Raw genomic sequence first — 17,837 nt, 5'->3', positions numbered from 1 at the left:
TGCTGGGGAGAATCAGACACAGGCATCACCTGCCCTAAGTGCAGACAAGCTGTGCAACAAAGAAACCTCAGGCCAAACAGGCAGCTGGCGAATGTCCTAGAAATAGCCAAATGGCTGAGTTTCCAGGCAGCGAAGGGATCAGGAGTGTGTGTGGAACGCCAGAAGGCTCTGACACTGTTCTGTGAAGAGGATCATAGAATCATAGAATATCAGGGTTGGAAGGGACCCCAGAAGGTCATCTAGTCCAACCCCCTGCTCGAAGCAGGACCAATTCCCAGTTAAATCATCCCAGCCAGGGCTTTGTCAAGCCTGACCTTAAAAACCTCTAAGGAAGGAGATTCTACCACCTCCCTAAGTAACGCATTCCAGTGTTTCACCACCCTCTTAGTGAAAAAGTTTTTCCTAATATCCAATCTAAACCTCCCCCACTGCGACTTGAGACCATTACTCCTCGTTCTGTCATCTGCTACCATTGAGAACAGTCTAGAGCCATCCTCTTTGGAACCCCCTTTCAGGTAGTTGAAAGCAGCTATCAAATCCCCCCTCATTCTTCTCTTCTGCAGGCTAAACAATCCCAGCTCCCTCAGCCTCTCCTCATAAGTCATGTGTTCTAGACCCCTAATCAAACCCCCATCTGGGTGGTTTGCCATCTGTCCCGGACTCACCGAGCTCACACTGTGGTTCCCATAAAGGAGGATAACCAGGAGTACAAGGTAGGGAATTGCTGTCAAGTTCAATGAGTAACAGCTTTGGATTTTTATGACAGGTGGAAGTTGCCTGTCAGAGGTGTGACTGCATTGTTCAACTCTGTAAGGCCTTCATTGTATGGGAGATGCTATCAACAATAAATGAGACAGCTGGGTGGCAGGAAGGGCAAACAATTAAGACTTGAAAAATTTCTAATGGGGGAAAGTTTTACCTGAGAAGCAGAATCCTTTTCAAACCCAGCTCCCACTGGTGAACTAAGGGAACTCTCTATGGAACAGAAGCTGTTAAATGATTAGTGAGGTTTAAATCACCTGCAGGCCTGTCTATGTGAGACTGTTGCCTTCAGACTGGAGAATATCAAGTTAAAAAGCTGATGTTGTCATTGCTGATTTGTATCTTAGCATTTATCATCATTGTTGTTATTTGCATCCCAATAGCCACTACAGACCCCAGATGAGATTTGACCTTGATTTTGCTGGAACCTGCACAAAACAGTGTGAGGGACAATCCCGGCTCTGAGCAGGGATATTCTAATGTATAGGCTAATCTGAGAAGAAAAATGCAGAGTGGGATGGGAAATGGAGGGTCAGAGTGGGGAAATTAATTGCCTAAGGTCACCCAGCAGGAGAGCGACTGGGTGGGCAATAGGACCAAAGTCTTTCAAGGCCCACACCAGTGCCTGAACCATGAGACCATGCTGTTGTGGCCCTAGCAGCGATGAAGTCTGTTAGAAGGGGAAGACTCTTTGAGAAAAGTCTGAATCATAGAATATTAGGGTTGGAAGGGACCTCAGGAGCTCATCTAGTCCAACCCCCTGCTCAAAGCAGGACCAATCCCCAATTTTTGCCCCATATCCCTAAATGGCCCCCTCAAGGATTGAAGTCACAACCCTGGGTTTAGCAGGCCAAAGCTCAAACCACTGAGCTATCCCTCCCTCCAAGCCAGTAAGGAGATGAAGTTTCTCCTTGGGAGTCTGAATTTCCATGAGGGGTTAAACTGAGATGCACTCTCACCCCTAAAAATAAAAATCAAACCACCCAAATCATTTCTGTTGATTCAGGATAAAATCGAGCTCTATTTGAAGATTCTGAAGGAAGAGAGAGAAAATTTCCAGGGATTTAAATTGAATAGAGAGAAGAAAAGCCAGGAGTATCTGGTAGGTTCCTGTTATTAACCTGCATTGACATGGGATGTGAGGTTGGTTTGTAGGCAGATTCCCTTGTGGCCTTAGGAAATGTTGGCTTTTATCTACTACTCCGTTACCACGGATGCTCTGTGTGTATGTGTGCACTCACCTCCATACAGATGGCCTGAAAAATCCTCTTCTCCATCTTCAGATTCTAAGCTTTCATTTCTGGTAATGAATTCTTGTCCACCTTTTGTGGCTTTGACGAAAATCTTGCCAAAATGATCTGAATGTATCCAATGCACAGTTCTGTACCTGTCTGCACCTTTTGTTCAATTGATTCATTTTTTCTTTCCATACATCTGTGTCAACGTAGTTCTGTGTAGAGCTGAGTAAACAACAGGACTTTTCATTGACTGGAAATTGGGGAAAAAATGGTCAAACCAAAAATAATTTTAAAAAATTTAGCAAATCAGTGTTCCATTTTTTCTTGGGCAGAGTGTTTTGCTTCAATTTTGACCATGAAGAAGGACTTTTTGAAGCAAAAACTAATTTCAAATGGAATAATCAAAACATTTTCTTGATTTTTTAAATGATTTCTTTATTGATCTGCTTATTTATTTCTTTATTTATCCATCCAAAAAAGGTGGGTGACATTGAGAAGAATTCATTAAATATTTCAGAGTCAATGAATCTGCCTTTTCCCTCCAAAAAAGTTTAGTGCAAAAAATGTCACTCAGATCTAGTGCTAAATCTTGCCTCCGGTGGCCTTGGATCTGCATTTTTAAAGGCCCCTGGTAACACGATATCCTAACCATGTCAGACATGAGAATATCCCTTTAAGAGATATAGGGGCCAAATGGGAAGGTGTGAGAAAATCCTCTTTCTACTAATCACAGGTCACAGGCAAGTGTTAGATGTCTTAGAATGTGCAAAGAAATTCTCCCTCCTGCACACTCAGCACTCCATGAAAGGACCCCAGGCTCCATTCACATCCCAAACAAGCCCTTTCCCTATTTTCTTACAGAAACAGACAGAAACAGAGAGGCAGAAGATTTTATCTGAATTTCAGAAACTGCGGCAGTTCCTGGAGGAAAAAGAGCGACTCCTGCTGGCTGAGCTGGAAAAACAGGACAAGGAGATTGTGAAGATACAGAATAAAAATGTTACTAAACTCTCTGAGGAGATTTCCCATCTCAGTGAGCTGATCAGTGAGATGGAGGGGAAGTATCTGAAGCCAGTAAGCAAATTCCTGCAGGTGAGACAGAGTAAGAAATACCCCAGATCCCACCACAGGGACAGGACCATTCCCAAATTGTGGGCACTGGAGCCAGCTGTCAGTGAATTCCTGAAATGTGCATTACAATTTTTCTATGACGAATTAGAGATATATAGATATGAGAGATGGAAAAGCCCCATTAGCTGAGATAATCCATGGTTCTGGGGCCAGACCAGAGCTTCTTTTTTCAAGATTTGCAAAATCCCTTCCCTGCAGTCCTCAGTGTGTTTCAAGTGGGTCTCAGATTATTTTTCTCTCTTTTTCCCCTCTAGGATGTCAGAAGTACCTTGAGCAGGTACATGGCTCTTTCTCACTCCCACACACACTTCACATGCTGGGAAAGGACTTGGAAGCCATGTTAACCCCGCTTCTCTCCAGGGCTACATGGCAAAATGTGTGGGGCAGGTTCACATTTTGGATACAAATCTCTTTAATGAATTTAATCCTGATGTTCTCACTGTCTTTCTGTCTGGAATAGCTCACAACTGTGAATGCCAAATTCAGGTCAGATGCCAGAAAACAGGGCAGACACCCTAAACTGGTGGTATATTCTATAATTAGATTTCACCAAACCAGTAACGAACATGCACTCCTGGATCTCTGTTATCAGTCTTACCATGGAGTCAAAGACAGTCCCCTTAGGATCTCCAGCCCTTCTTGGCACCCAGACAAACTGGGCTTTGTGATATTGGTCACTATACCAAATATCACATCACATTAGGTTACTCCCAACCACAAACGGTCAGTTACTTACCCTGGTCAAATTTGTACTCTGGATCTCACCAAAGACAAAGCTGAAGTAAATTCACTAGTAAACTAAAGATTTATTAGCTAAGAAAAAGAACTGAGACTTATTGAGAGGTTTAAGCAGGTAAAATACATTAACAGGTGAGTCAAAGTTTATAATTCCAAGATGATAGCAGAGATGTAGTAGTCTGCTAGTTTTCCAAAAGTCTCTCAGGGATACCCAAAATCACTTTGGGGACCTCCTTCCACTCACTCAGTATTCTACCCTCTTCGAATCTAAAACAGTTCAGAGATACAGGATCATTCCCTGGAATCAGTATTTACGGCTTCTTTCCACAAAAAGCAATCATCCAAGTGTTTTCATCACAGCATGCATTTTTCCTTTGTTGACTAAATGCAGACTGAGCCTGAAGATTTCCATTGTCGAATGCAATGACCCATGCTTTGAAGTCAGCATGCTTCTTCATTTCCTGTTCCAAGGCTCCAATCCTGTCTGATGGGCAATTAAATCACAGAGATATTACATTATGTATGTCCCTGTACTTAATTGACCTAGATCAAAAGTGTGTGTTAGCATCAAGATGAGAATTTACTTGATGTGTAAAGTTCATGAGAACTAATGGATGGTTACATGCTATTACCTAACAATATGCATTATGTATGAGATAGCAGAGAACAGGTTACAGATGAGAAGACAATATCATTCACATTTCCTTTGAACTAGATTAATACTCAAATGAATTAGTACACTTAACATTTCTTTGATATTCACACAGAAGTGAATTGGCCTATGGCTTTGACCTGAGCTGGCCTGGTGGTGTCACACTGACCTTTTTTAGAGAAGACTCTGGAATTATCCATTCAGGGGGAAAGATTAACCTAAAGTATTTCTTAGAGATGTCACACAAACAACAGCCCCCCAAACAGTTAAAAACACAGAACATAGGGAATACTTATAGGATGGGGGACTCTAATGTGGAAAGCAGTTACTCTGAAAAAGATTTGCGGATCATGGTGGATAATCAGCTGAACATGAGCGCCCAGTGTAATGCTGTGGCTAATTGGGCTAATCTTATCCTTAGCTGTCTAAACAAAGGAACATCAAGCAAGAGTAAGTAGGTTATATTACCTTTGTATTTAGCATTGGTGCAACCACTACTGGAATACTGTGTCCAGTTCTGGTGTACTCAATTCACGAAGGGTGTTGATAAACTGGAAAGGGTTCAGAGAAGTGCCATGAGAATGATTAAAAGATTGGAAAACATACCTTATAGTGAGAGACTTGAGCAGCTCAATCTATTTAACTCAAAGAGAAAGTGAAGGGGTCACACCTTATCATGCAAGAGAATGTGATCTACCTACCTGATCACACAAAAGAATGTGCTTAAGGAGCTGATAAGCCTACCTATAGTATATAGGAAAAGCATCTGCAATATCTTGGGAGACTAATCTGAGAGACATACAGTCACATTCCAGGGTGCAGTCCAGACCAGAGAAGGGTTGTGTCACTGCCTGCCCTGCAGCCTTGGGTCCCTCACAATGCTTTGCTGTTGTAGCTCCCCCACTGGGCTGCTCTCAACTAGCCTACCAGCATGCAGGACACACCCTGAGTGTTTCTTTGTTGCTTCAGCCCTGGTCTAGTATCTCTGACCCCAACAGCCTCTCAGTAACATGCCAGCCACACTCCGGCTTCCACCAGCCTTGGTTACTACTTGCAGGGTGACCCTACCATATACCCAGTCCTGAATTTTCCCCAAAACATGTGCTCTGCAATGTCCAACCCTCTCCTGAACAGTTCAGATATTAAGGTTCATTGCTCTTGTACAAAGTAATTATTCAACAATTTGCTACTTTAACTGGAGTTGCCAAACAGTTCAGTTTAAACACAGCACTGGATTGGTCTAGATTAAAAAACAAACAAACAAACAAAACAAAAGATGATAGGATTTAAATTAATTCACAGTATTTAAAGTAACTCACAAATAAGAGAGAAAATTAGAAGAGGTTTTAAGCAAATAGAAGTAAAAACATGCATCTAGAAGTCTAAAACAATCTAGCAAGTTTTGGTTCAAGGTTTTGTTCAAGACGGACTTTCTCAGTCACAGTCTTCCAGGCAAGATTATGACTGTCCCTTTCCTTGGTCAGGATCTCTCCCAGAGGCCCAAAGATGTGTTGTTTTAGGTGAAAGAGAGACTGTGTGGGGTTTTCTGCCCCCCTCTTTTATGTGCAGTGTTGTTGTAGCCCAGGATATTAGCGAGACAAGGTGGATGCATGGACTTCTATTGGTGAGAGAGACAAGCTTTCAACCTTGCATAGAGCTGTTCTTCAGCTTAAAAGCTTGACTCTCTCATGAACAGAAGTTGGTCCAATAAAAGATACTACCTCATCCACCTTGTCTCTCTCTCTCTTTTATAGTCCATGTGAACCTTTGAAATGAATAGGTACCTTGATGAAGAAAAGAAATTTGACAGTAAAGGGCTCTTTAGTTTAGCAGACAAAGGAATATGAAGATACAATGACTGGAAGTTGAAGCTGGGTAAATTCAAAAAACATAAGGCTCGTATTTTTAACAGTGAGGATAATTTACCCATGGAACACCTTACAAAGGTTTGTTGTGGATTCTTCATCACCAGAAATTTTAAAATCAAAATTGGATTTTTTTTTTTTGGAAATATATGCCCTAGTTCAACCGCAGCTATTGGGCACGGGACAGGAATTAATTCAGGTGAGTCCCAGAGCTGCTTGTACAGGAGGTCAGATTAGACAATCACAGTGTTTCCTTTGGGCTTAAAAAATCTATGAATTTATGAATTAATTTTAATTAAGTTGAAAAATTAAGTCCACATTATTCCATTGTTGAGATCATTTTATACAAAGACTGCAACACAGGGTCAATTTCTTAAAGGGCCCAGTTTGTAATTAAGTTTGATTTATAGGCTAATTAACAAATTTGTGAATCCTCAGAAAATTAATTCTTCCCTCGAAGACTAAGTGCTGTAAATGTGGGGAGGGTAATGTATGGTTTCTCAGACATAACAAAGAGGTGGAATTCTCTGATTGAGGTGCCAAACAGAACTCTGCCTGAACAATGATGTGACTACTAGTGTCTGTATAGTGGAGATAGCATTCCTGAAGAAAGATTATTACCCTGGTCCCTGTACATTGGGTAAAGGGTCCAGAGTAGAGTAAATGGGGTTCTAAGAACCTCTGATCCAGCTGTGGGAGGACTGCCCTGGTGCAGCCTCAGGTTGTCCTGAGAACGCCTTTGCAGACCCTGGTGTAGGGGGCAAGCCAGGGGCATGGCTATTGGTACTCCTAATAGCGCAGCACAAAATCTCACCCCAGTCAACATATAGCAGTGGAAATACTGCTTTTCTTGCAGAATGGACTATTTTCAATAGCCATTCTTTAGTCTTCTGGGTATTTTTGACGTCAGGTGATGTCTCTACTTATTGGCATTTGTTAACATCAAGCCATTTCTGTTTCTCCTGCTACGACAATTTTTCTTGCTATTCTCAGGGGTTGCTGGGTTGTGGCTATTATACCTGATTCAGCTGTGTCCCCGTCTTTACCAAGAAAGACTCAAAACCTCGTCTTCACACCCAGACTCCACACAGCGCTTAAAAAAAAAGAAAAAAAAGAGGGAGACTGGTGTCAAAGTTTGACTCAGACTCACAATTTATCAGACCACTCTGTTTTATTAGCAAAGCTGCTCTGCTAATACATTTAGAAGTGAGCCCCCCGAGTGGGGCTTGTGTCTTTAAATTTATACAGTTTTTTGGAGAACAAGTTACAGAGAAGTTACAGACAAAAGAAGAAAAAGATTTTAGTCACCACCCTTCGAGATCCTTGAGACCAGTCACGTATCTTCAATTACCTGCCACCCTTAACAATCTCCTTTAACAGCTTCCAGTTAACTTAACTAATTGCCCTTCACACCTTCCATTCTGATGCCTGCTTCTTAGACGTGCTGGCTCTATCTTAATTGCTTCTCCATTCAAAAGCTAACTGTCCCTACGTGTGCTCCCTCAGATACTTTGTAACATGTTTTGGCATGCCCTCTCATATACAATGTATCCAGCATGTCCCCTTATACAATGTTATACTTCCACACTGGTTTAAAAAAACAGCACACCAAGAAGCTCTTATTTTCAGTCTTTCACTTCTGACAAAGTGCAGTTTCTATAGCTGCTTCAGTACAATTACAGAAATCATTCCCACTCTTGAACCCTAATTTGCTGCCAGAAAATCAGGGTTGTTCTATGTACTCTGTATACTTCAGTTTAATGAACCCCACCCCACAAGATTACTGAGTGGTAGTGAGGAATGGGTTGTGTACCACCACAGTTTACCATTGTGGAAATATCCAAAAGAATTGAATAGCAAATGATAAGCTTTCTATAGTTTCTTGAACCATTCTGGAGAACATAATGGAGAATGATGTCCCTGTTACAAAATTGTACTGTTTGGTTTCGAAAACACATAGGAAGGATGTGAATTCTATAGTTTTTTAGAGCAGTGGTTTTCAACTTGTGATCTGTGGACCCCCGGGGGTCCACAGACTATGTCTAAGATTTCCAAAGGGGTTTGCACCTCCATGTGAATAGTTTTAGGGGTTCCGCAAATGAAAAAAGTTGAAAACTACCATTTTGGAGTAATTCTTACAGAATGCTTACATTTCTATAGACCCCTATTGGTTTAATATCTGTTAACTTTATGGGACTAACATAGGGTGGTTACCTCCAGGGACAACCCCTCATGGCCTCACGGTGGCCCTGCAAGAGGCCTCTTTTTCAATTTCCTTCTTCCAGACTCCCCCACTCACTCCAAGCATAAATAGCCCTTTGTCGGGCTAGTACCAAAGTCCCACAACCATAATCCCGAATTCCCCAGCACAGTCCAAACAGTACATTCAATCTCCAGCAGCCCATCAACAGCTCTGGCATCTCTGATCATGTTCTGGATCTCCAGTATAGCTCCATCCCTGACAGGTGTTTGTCCAACCTGTTCTTAAAAAACTTCCCATGATGGGGAGTCTACAAACTCCTTTGGAAGCCTATTCCAGAGCTTAAATGTCCTTATATTTAGAAAGTTTTTCATGCTATCTAACCTAAATCGCCCTTGCTGCAGATTAAGCCCATTACTTCTTGTCCTACCTTCAGTGGACATGGAGAACAGTTGATCACTGTCCTCTTTGTTTCAGAGTAACAGCCGTGTTAGTCTGTATTCGCAAAAAGAAAAGGAGTACTTGTGGCACCTTAGAGACTAACCAATTTATTTGAGCATGAGCTTTCGTGAGCTACAGCTCACTTCATTTCCACGGTATGCATCCGATGAAGTGAGCTGTAGCTCATGAAAGCTCATGCTCAAATAAATTGGTTAGTCTCTAAGGTGCCACAAGTACTCCTTTTCTTTTTGTCCTCTTTGTAATGTCCCACCTCAGTCTTCCTTTCTCAAGACGAAATAGGCCCAGTTTTTTTAACATTTCCTCATAGGTTTTCTAAACCTTTTATCATTTTTGTTGCTCTCCTCTGAACTCTCTTCAATTTGTTCACATCCTTCCTAAATTGCAGAGTCCAGAATTGGACACAGTACTCCAGCTGAGGCCTCATCAGTGCTGAGTAGAGCGGGACAATTACCGCCCATATCTTACCTACGACACTCTTGATAATACATTGCAGAATGATATTAGCCTTTTTTGCAACTGCATCCCATTGTTGACTCATTCAACCTGTTATCCACTATAGCTCCCAGTTCCTTTTCAGCAGTACTACCATACAGTTTGTTATTCCCCATTTTGTATTTGTGGATTTAGTTTTTCCCTCCTAAGTAAAATACTTTGCATTTGTCTTTCTTGAATTTCAGATCCATTCTTTAATCTGTTAAGGTCATTTTGAATTCTAGTCCTGTCCTGCACAGTGCTTGTAATCCCTCCCAGGTGACATCCTCCACAGATTTTATAAGTACACTCTCCACTTCATTATCCAAGTCATTAATGAAAATATTGACTAGCATGGGACGTAGGACTGACCCCTCTGGGACTCCACTTGATACATCTCCCATTGTGACAGCCAGAGAGATAACTACTCTTTGAACTACTTTTTCAACCGGATGTATCCCTACCTTATAGTAATTTCATCTAGACCACATTTCCCTAGTTTGCTTATGAAAATGTCATGTGGAATGATGTCAGAGACTTTCCAGGTATCGAAGTTAGGCTGACTGGTCTATAATTCCCTGTGTCTTCTTTGTTGTCATTTTTTTTTAAAATAGATAATACACCTGCCCTTATCCAGTCCTCTGAGATCTCATCTGTCCTCTGAGAGTTCTTGAAGGTAATTGCTCATGGTTTCAAGATTGCTTCAGCTATTTCCCTAAGTACCCTAGGATGAATTTCATCAGGCCCTGCCAGCTTGAATACACTTATCTTAATATTCTTTAACTTGTTCTTTCCCTATTTGGGCTTGCATAACATGTACCCTGCAGAGGAAGATTGGGGCCTGCATAGTATAATCTATTTGCACTGCAATTTAGTGGCAGAGGCCCCAATCCTGCAAACACTCATGCACATAACTTTCTGCTTACGAGTGGGCTCATTGACTTCAATGGCATTTTTCATGTGCATAAAATTAAGCAAATGTGTGCCTGTTTGCAGGATCGGGACCAGAGTTTGTAGTAATTTATACACTGGCTCTAATGTGGCTTAGAATCCCCATTGTGAAGAAGGTTCCTGGAACAGTTGTAAAAGAGCTTCTTGTGGCACAGTTCCTGTGGGAGATCCAGTATTTAGTAGCGATATCTTTGGCAAGGGGGTTAAATCCCACTCTTCCTCCTGCATAAGGCTGGGAAAATTCAAAACTCCTCTTTGTAATTATTCTTGCATCAGGGAGAATGCTTCCCATACTTGTGTCCAAACCTAGGCCTTGAATCTAGAAGGTACTTGCACATATGATTGACTTAAAGCGTGTGAGTAGTCCCCTTGCATTTAGTGGGACTACTCTCATGATTAAAGTTAGGCATGAGTTTAAGAACTCCTATGAATCACAGCCCTAATGAACACTTGAGAACAGGCACAGCTCTCTGCACCAAATGAAAACAAACTACATTGACAAAGGGTGTTTCATGACTAACTTAAAAAAACAAAGCATTTTATTTGGAATTTATTAATTTGTTTTGTCTTTCAATAATTAAAGGGGACTGATTACCATTCAAAAAAAAAATAACAGATTGGCTATTCACCTTTGAAAGATGGTATTTGTAGTGCTATAATAGCAGACAAGAACTTGGAAAATAATGAAGAAGCATAAAAATGCAAATTACTGCAGCTAATTGGCTGTGTCTTCTTACGCCTTCTGAATTATTAAATTATGATAGAGTAAATCTGCCACATTTAAATATATAGTGACGAACATAGTTGTGTTCTGCGCTGTAGAGCAAGACTTATAATATGCTACTATTTGTTCCCTAATTTCATGGTAAACTGTTCTTTTTCTTTGCATTTGCAAGATACTTGCAATGTTCTAAAAATTTACACAGTATATGGAACTCTGATCATGCAAAATGGCACCATTACATTTCCTATTTCTAGTCCTGATTAAAAAGAAATGATGCAATTATTACAATAATGCTAACAACAGCTTGTGCTGTTGGCCCTAACATTTAATCTGAATGTATTGAGTCTAATCCTGTAGACTCTGATGTATGTGACTATTTTACTCACATGAGTAATTCTGTTGACTTCAGTGGGGTTATTCAGATGCATAAATGATTGCAAGCTTGAGGCTGAGAAGGATAAAATTAAATAAATAGGCTTGGCTTGAATTATTTTTTTCTTTTAACTTCAACAGAATTTGCACAATAACCTTCCTAATAGCAATTCTCTAATTGTGATTTATATCCCATCCAAAATCTTCATATGAGGTACTCATAAAATGCTAAAAATATGAATTTGGGGCTGAAATTTCTCATGCTTAGTTTCAGCCCGGAAATGATTTTTTTTTTTTTTTTAAGTTTGAACAGAATAGGTTTTCAGCTATTTTTGAGTTTTGTGATTGTGAAATAAGTTTTGTTATACTGATTGTGTGTTACATATATAACAGAAGTGCATGATGCTTTATGAAACAAATTAGGATGAAACCCCTATCCTGAGAAGCTTATAAGTCCCAAGCCTGCAAACATTTGTTTGCACATTGACCTGCGTGGAACTACTTAAAGTTATGTTCTTGTCTAAGTGTTTGCAGGATCGGGGCTTGTGTTATGGCGACAGTAGGAGATGGCAAACACAAATGATGACTGGCATGTGAGGTAGGGGGAACAAAGGTGAAAAAATAAGTTCATGTGGTAACTTGTTTTAATTTTTCTGGACATTTTGTACTCAGAATACTCACAAATCTAACACTGATTGACATGGCCCTCATCACTAGTATCTGAGCGCCTCAAAATTAATATATTTTATAGTCACAACAATGCAATGAGGTAGAGTGGTATTATCTCCATTTTACCAATGGAGAATTAAGGCCCAGGGTAGGTTAAGTGTCTTCCCCAAGATCACACAGAAAGTCAGTGGTTGAGCTGGGAACTGAACCAATGTCTCCTGAGGTCACTGGACTACCTTGCTATCCAAGCAGCCTTGTTTGCACCATGGATGTGCATGGGATTCTCATGATATTTTCTAAGTTTAAAAAAAACCTGATTTTTTAAAAAAACATCAGCAACTCTAGCTGTCAGAGTCAAAGCCTAAGGGGCCACTAACTCATTCAGTCTGAATTGATCATAAACCTCCAACACCACTCAGAAACTGCACACTAAACCCAATAACTGGAATTAGAAAATATTAAAGTTCACAGGAGACAAAACTATTGTCTGCCACAGGCAGAGAACAGAGGGAGCATGGTGCACCAGTGCCCCAGGTCCCTGTAAATGTTAGGGAAATGATTAAATGAGATATTCCCAGATAATCCTGGCAAGCAACCCATGCCCCATATTGCAAAAAGAGAGGCAAAAATCAGCTAGTGTAACTGCCAATTTGATATGGGGGAAAATTCCTTCTCAGTCCACAAAAGGCAATCAGTTAGACCTTGTGCCTGTGAACAAGAACCAACCAGACAGCCAAGCATGTGAGAAATAATTATCCACCCCACCTCAGAGCCCTGGCCCACCCTGTGCAGTGTCCCATCTCCAGCTGTGGACATCCCTCATGCTTCAGAGAAAGGAAACAACCATCCCCTCCCTCCCTCCTTCAGTATACATTTGGGGGAAAATCCCTTCCTGACCCTCGCAGGTGACCTACTGAAGACCTGAAGCATGAGATTTAAGGAACATAAAACATGATCCAGAAGAGACCTTCAGGGCTGTTGAGCCCCGGTCACCCCCACCACAAGTAACCCAGTCATAAAGTCCCACTCAGACAAAAAATTGGAACTTATGGTAAACTCAAGAGTTTAGTGTGGAAGATGAGGATTGGCAGAAATATATTGAAAGACCGGGCTATTATTTTCTTGCAAATGAGATTATAGGATAGGACAAAAAGAAAGCAGATTTCCTCAATTTTGTGGCAGTAAAACCTACTCTCTCATAAAGAGTTTGTTAAAGCCTCAGAAACCAGGAGATAAAAGTTTAGGAGACCTGAAAAAGATCTTAACAGAGCACTACACAAAGCCAAACATTACTGTGGAACGTTTCAAGTTTCATAGTAGGATGAGAAGACAAGATGAAAGCATACCTGTGTATGTTGCAGAGCTGAAATGATTAATGGAATATTGTTCCTTCAGAAATGTCCTAGAGGATATGCTCTGGGACAGATTTGTTTGTGGTATAAGTATTCAAAGACAATTGCTGTTGGAGATGAATTTAATCTGTCCCAAAGCAGTAGAACTGGTAACAGCAATGGAAGCAAACAGTGAAAAATTTGCAAGATTTGCACTTACAATGCAGGGGAACTCAAACTGACTCAGTTAAATGGGGAGTCTCTGTAAATTGAAGGCTTTAAATCAAGATTTGAGGACTTTGGTTATTCAGCCAGAGGTTGTATGTCACTGAGGTTCTGTGGCCTATGATATCCAGGAGGTAAGGCTAGATGGTCAGGATGGTCCCTTCTGGCCTTAAAGTCTATGAGTATAAAAAAGGCAAAGCAAGCTGAAAGGGACTCAGGCTCCAAAGGGTGTTTCTGCTGTGGAGAAGCTCATTTTTAATCTGTTTGTAAATTTAAAAAGGCCTAGTAACTCAAGATTGCACATTTAGTCAGAAAATACAAAGGTGACTATCAAACAGTATCTCAAACTCAGGAGGGTAGACTCCAAATGTCCAGAGGAAAAGAACAAAAACAGAGGACTCTTTTCCTCAAGGGGGAGGAGGTACATACTATGTATTGTCTGAAAGGAAAGAAAGTCAGTCCTTATGAAGTAATGGTAGAGGTAAACAGTCAGTCAGTATCCCTTGGGGAGGGAGAGCTCAGTGGTTTGAGCAGTGGCCTGCTAAACCCAGGGTTCTGAGTTCAATCCTTGAGAGGGCCATTTAGGGATCTGGGCCAAAAATTGGGGATTGGTCCTGCTTTGAGCAGGGGGTTGGATTAGATGACCTCCTGTGGTCCCTTCCAACCCTGAGATTCTATGATTCTATGAGTACAAATGGAAATAAACAAAGGGACTTCAGCTAGTGTGATCAATGAATATACATATCAGCAGTGTAAAGCAGGACTGAGACCTCTAGTTAATGCAGGAGTGATCCTGCATACCTAAACCAGGAACCTGTCCTGGTGGTAGGTTCTGTGCTTGTCCTTGTAAAATATAAGAGCCAAAAGAAAAAGGTTACCAGCCCTAATAAACTAGGGAGAAAGTCAGAATCAGTTAGGCAAAGATTGCTTGCAAGAACTGAATCTGAACTGGGAAGAAATTTTCAAATGAGACCCTAACAAAACACCAGCATTCTAGGAAGTCTTGAATGTTCACCCAGCTATTTTAAAAGAAGGGTCAGAGGCTCTGGATAGAGTAAGAGTCAGGATTTATGTCCAGGATGGGGTCAAACCAAAATTACTTAAAGCAAAACCTGTTTCTTATGCCCTCAGAGAAAAGACAGACTGAGTTAGACAGGCTGGGGGAAAGGGAATCATGTCACCATCATTTCTGAATGTGCCACACCTATCACACCCAGGGTTAAACCAGAGAAGACCATCCACAACTGTGTGGATTATAAAGCCATGGTGAATCAGGTCTCCAGGTTAGACAATTACTCCATTCCAAGGACAGAGGACTTACTGGCAGTGTTAGGTGGGGGTTGAAAATTTTAGTAAGTTAGAAATGTTGCAGGCTTACCAGAAGATGAGGCTGAAGGAGGACTGTAAAAAAAAAAAAGAAAGAAAGAAAAAGAAAAGAAAAAAAGTACCACTATAAAACACTCAAGGGATTATATCAGTACCATCAATTACCATATGGAATATTAGCAGCACTTGGAATTTTCCAGAGGGCTGTAAAAATTTGTTGAACCCACATGTTGTAGTGAGGATCGATGACATCCTCATCATAGTTGGAAGTGATGCTGAGCATCTGTCAACACCGGAGAAGGTGCTTCACAGATTGTAGGCAACAGGACTTCACTTAAAACAAAGTAAGTGCTTTTTTGTAAGACCGGAAGTGATGCACCTGGGTAATAGGATGGATTAGAAGGGATTCATGGAGCTCCAGTCGGTATGGAAGAGCACATTCATTGCTCTCCACAGTCTGCCATCCACTAATATGCATTTCCATCTGGCATCTAGGGCCCCCGACTGACCACCCCCAGTAAAGGAACAAGTACATGAAAATATCTGGAATGTAAGTAAATAAATATTTGACTGCTGTGAGCTTTGCAAGTGGCCAAAAGACAAGGAGAACGGGAGACCCGACTCTATCTCCCTCTCCCCTTCGAGCAAAATGGCTGATGTGGGCATGGCAGACACATCAGATATCAAAGCCATAGCACAGCTGACTTACTTCAATTGACTCCTCTCTGGAAGCGCTGACAGGATGCATGAATGAAACAGAAGGGTGAATATCAACGGTGGAAATTCAGGTACAAGGGCTCTCTGCCCAGGTGCAGAGAAGCCTCACAGACTAATCTTCTCTTAAATCAAAAGTGGCAGACATTGAGCAGAGGTCTTGCTGCAATGATTTGGGCATTATAGGAGTATCTGAAAGAGAGAGAAAGAATTTGTTTCCCATCTCCTTGCAGAAGTGCTCAGTCTGCCGGAGGATTTTAAATTTGATGTAGAGAGAGCACATAGGTCCCTCGCTCCTAAGCCCACCTCAAATGCCAAATCTCACACATAGATTGTCAATTTTCTCAGATTTACTGTAGAATAAAAATACTACAGCTAGTTTGTGGGGAAAAAAACTGTTTGGGGGAGACCATAAGAATGATTTTTCAAGATTGTGCAAAAGATGTGGTTGAACAGAGATCAGCCTTCAGAAGAGCAAGGGTACTTGTCAAGCACTGAGGGCTCAAATATTTTCTGAAATTTACAGCTCAGTTCCCTGTCAAGGTGAGGAAGTGAATCTGTTCCAAGAGCCCCAAGAAGCAGAATGTTTTTAAATAGCCTGCAGTGAACTGAGTAGTTGTTCTGTTTTACAACAAGTTTACTTCTTATTTGTTATGTCTGCCCTACTCGGATACATAAGCTTGTCTAGTGACTGGGACGCACTTACTCGGGTTATCTTTTGCTGCAAGCTTTTACTCTCAACTTTTGGGACATGTAGATCAATTCTCAAATGGCTGAATGTGAACCACCCTAGCAGGGGAGTTGAGGGAATACCTCATCCCAAACTGATACCATCAGAATGATGTATGAGCAAGATTAAGTGCCTTTGTTTCTGTATTTGTGTTGGGGGAACTGATGAAACATTTGACAACATCATTATCAAGGCAGAACACCTTCTATGTGTTTTCGATTATATAAAGGTCTGTATATTAGCAAGGTACGGACATACACTAAAGGAATCACCAGAGTGTGGTGCAGCTCCTGTTGCTCTGTAGAAATTTGAAAGCTCTGGTTCCACTTTTTAAAATTGGTGCCAGTGGCAGATCCTGCTGTGTCACCCGTCTCACTGGGGGTTCTCAAATCCTGGCAGCTTTACATTCCACGTACTGGAATTGCAAGAGACAGCTCTCCTCCCTGCAAGATGTACGATATCTGGCAGCTCATATGCCTAACAGATGGGGACTATTCATACTTTTCCCCTCTCTGTGAGTTCATTTCAATTTACTTTTGATCTCTAGGGACGTGGTAAATTCTGTAACTGACTCCTCCATTCATGCAATTGCTGTCTCTGATGATGATCCTCTATTTCTTTGAAGAGCAACAGTTTTGGGCCAGAAAGAACCATGTAGATGAAGTTTGAATTCCTCACTTTTAGTACATCCCCATTTCAAAATTTTTATTGAAAAATAAATTAGCCTGTTCATGAAGACAAATGACCCCCAAACATCTTCTAACAGGCTCAAGCAGGGTGGCAGTACTTAAAATTAAAACACTTACTAACAGATCACTTTAGATTGGCTGCACCAAGACTGCCAGAGGCTCCAGAACTATGGAGAAATGCTTCATAAACTCCCCAGGTCCACGTCCGCCATGCTTTTCAGAACCCAAAACCATGACTATGATCCAGAGACAGAGACTTGGGCCCAAAGGACCTGGTCTATACTAAAGGTTTCAATAGTGATCAGCCAACATGGATTCCAGGTACTGTCCTAGAGCAAACTGCCCCCTTGTCTTTTAAAGTCGGTTTAAGTGATGTTTGAGTCGTAAGATGGCATTGAATGATATCCGTTTACAGGGTGACATGTGGGTGCCAGAGCCTTTGCTCTTGGGTGATGAGTCTGGAGGAGCTGAAGCCAAGAGGATGCAGTTTTGCCAGGAATGCCGGAGAGCTCAAGAGGAGGGTATTTGCAAAACTGCTGGAGCAGGAGAGTGGAGGCAGTGGGCCTCTGCCCCTAGAGAAGGCCATG

General features: G+C 41.4%; 1 long non-coding RNA gene and 1 pseudogene across 2 annotated transcripts in view; both read right to left on the bottom strand.

The window, feature by feature from the left end:
* The window catches only part of LOC311531256 (E3 ubiquitin-protein ligase TRIM15-like), a 43,168-nt pseudogene extending 40,917 nt beyond the window's left edge, over positions 1-2,251 (bottom strand). The window contains exon 1 of the transcript XR_014714559.1: positions 2,004-2,251. The product of XR_014714559.1 is annotated as an E3 ubiquitin-protein ligase TRIM15-like (transcript). The remainder of the gene's footprint in view (positions 1-2,003) is intronic.
* A 1,490-nt stretch (positions 2,252-3,741) lies between these two features.
* On the bottom strand, positions 3,742-16,011 carry LOC311531280. The gene is made up of 4 exons (XR_014714174.1): positions 15,827-16,011; positions 7,406-7,479; positions 4,990-5,072; positions 3,742-4,353 (listed from the first exon to the last, which is right to left on the bottom strand). It is a non-coding gene; the product is annotated as an uncharacterized lncRNA (long non-coding RNA).
* Between the last annotated feature and the right edge of the window lie 1,826 nt (positions 16,012-17,837).

Source organism: Lepidochelys olivacea (assembly GCF_965140295.1).
Source record: "Lepidochelys olivacea isolate rLepOli2 genome assembly, chromosome: 14".
NCBI lineage: Eukaryota > Metazoa > Chordata > Testudines > Cheloniidae > Lepidochelys > Lepidochelys olivacea.
Note: the sequence above shows the minus strand (reverse complement) of the source record. Positions and strands in the feature narration are given on the sequence as shown.